At 41.3% G+C, this 2259-nt stretch overlaps 1 non-coding gene across 1 annotated transcript; it reads left to right on the forward strand.

Annotated features, from left to right (window-relative positions):
* Positions 1–1036: 1036 nt before the first annotated feature.
* On the forward strand, positions 1037–1152 carry LOC117201244 (U5 spliceosomal RNA). The gene has a single exon (XR_004483244.1). It is a non-coding gene; the product is annotated as a U5 spliceosomal RNA (small nuclear RNA).
* The last annotated feature ends 1107 nt before the right edge of the window (positions 1153–2259 follow it).

Below are 2259 nucleotides of genomic sequence, written 5' to 3' on the forward strand. Positions count from 1 at the left end.
TCATTTTTCTTCTTCCCAAGTAGAATCAGGTAAGTGGAGATAAGGGGCAGTGATACACATATTGATAGTGTTAGGTTTAAGAGATGAATGAAGATGGGAAGCTGTGGAGTGTTGAAGAGGAAAGCAATCCTTTTTCAGACCATGATGATTCTCAACCAGCAGAGCACCAGATAGAGGTAAAACACAAGTACGCTTGGAAGGAATAAACCACATTTTTGGACCACACTTCTTTTAGATAATTTTCACCTTCTCACCAAATCTACTTCCACAGCGATAATTAGTGCAACCGGCTTTACAAATAAGGAAACCAAGCCCCAGAATCAGTAAAAGTCATAAAGCTATTAGGATCCAAGACTCAATTTCCTGTGTGTTGTCTCTTATGCCACGTTTTCTCATTATTCTATGTTTTTCTTAAAGAAAGAATGATGACATCATAATGAAAATCAACACAGTTTTGAAGAAAGCTTCCAGTGTTCAAATCTGGAATGTTCTCTCAGAGTGACAATTGAATCCAGAACATTCTCTCACAGTAACAATTGAAATCCATAAGGTCCTCTCAGAGGAACAGATCAAAACTCAGTAATAAGGGCTCTCAGTGCAATCTTGTTCCAAATACCTCTGAGCTACCTAGAGAAATTAAGGATGGGGAAAAGCTTATCTGAGTCCTCCCAACCATGCAGGAGGGCAGAGCAAAGTGAGCATTCGACAGCAGATACTTTAAAAAAGTGAAATGGGTTCTGCAGACAAAATAAAAAGTGACACTATTGTTCTCCCCCCACTTTCTCAACCTTTGTCCCAGCTGTCTTCTCCTATAGCAGATACCATGAAGAAGACACTTTAGGGACCATGATTTGATAGCCCTGATGCCAAGGCTCTGGTCTAGTGAAAATTCAGAGGTCAGGTCGGACTTCTGCATCGTTAACATTCAACTCAAAGGGTCACGATATACCCACTGCAACCACTCTGCCTTGAAACCAAGGCACACGGCCCTTGCACGCCTGTCAGGGCCGGTTCCTCACTGCTCCATCTCCTCCTGTTATATCAAATTCTCTTCAGATTGAATAAATCTTTCACCTTCTACTAAAGACTTCCATGGAGAGGAACAACTCTGAGTTTCATAGCAATTTTTTGAGGCCTCGCCCTGGCAAGGCTACTTACTGATGTCCACATGAAAGAATTATTGCGTTTTTTGCTTCTAACAGCGAAGCTACTTGCTAGTTTTTGCTAGTTATTTAACATATGTGTGTATATTAAAGCAAGTAGGATTTTCTGGGAATCTGTGTATAAATAGGGTGCCCGGTTTCAATCGAACTGGATCCCACATGCATGCTGCAACTAAGAAGCCCACATGTGGCAACTAAGACCCAGCGCAGCCTAAATAAATAAATGAATATTTTTTAAAAATGCTGAGCTTACTTCTCATTGGCTCATTTCCTACTCAGATCTGCTTATAGGAGGGAGGGTCTAAGCATTATTGATTCACCTACTTTTTCTTGCTTAGAGAGAGTTGTTATAACAGTACTAGGAATTAAAAGACCCTTGCAGCTAGGTCTTGATCGGTAAAACAGTACTCAAATTGTTTCCTCATAACAGAACATTCTAAGCCAAACACTCAGTGTAGCTCTAACCACAGTAATATCTTTAAAAATACCTTCCATACAAACTTACATAAAAGTAGAAATAGATCAATTACCTGATGAGGCACTTTACGCAAAATGTGTCATCTCAGTTGCTGCAAGAAAAAGGAAACAGTCAAAGATCAGTAAATATCTAAACAAAGAAGAGAGCCGCTCTTAAGTAACTATCTCCAAAGAAGGCATTTTTTTGTTGTCAAAAGCCAATTACATCTCAAAAGTCCACCCCACCCGTGCAATGCAGAGACATTCACAGCAGCCACAGGAAGTGTTTTGTATTATTGGAGGAAAGAAGAACTTTATGGAGGTTTGTACTAATGTTAACGTAACTACGCTAGAACTACGTTTCCCAGAATCCCTTCCCTGTACGTTTCTGGTGTAGACACGGCCAAAAGAGAAGTTTGTGTGAGATTTGAAAGGCTGAAGTGAAGCTGCAAATGGGAAGCTCAGTGTGGGTACCAGGTATCCCTGGAGGTTGTGAACTCCATCACTAATCTGCTGGCTCGGCTTGCTGGGAAGGGGCAGCAACTGCGCCTATAGCTCCACCAGCTCCTACTGGCTCTCTTTCTGCTTCTCAGAGGCCGTCTCTCACTACTTCTATAAAGGACCTGCATTGTCAAGGTTG

Source organism: Orcinus orca, chromosome 4 (assembly GCF_937001465.1).
Source record: "Orcinus orca chromosome 4, mOrcOrc1.1, whole genome shotgun sequence".
Classification (NCBI taxonomy): Eukaryota; Metazoa; Chordata; class Mammalia; order Artiodactyla; family Delphinidae; genus Orcinus; species Orcinus orca.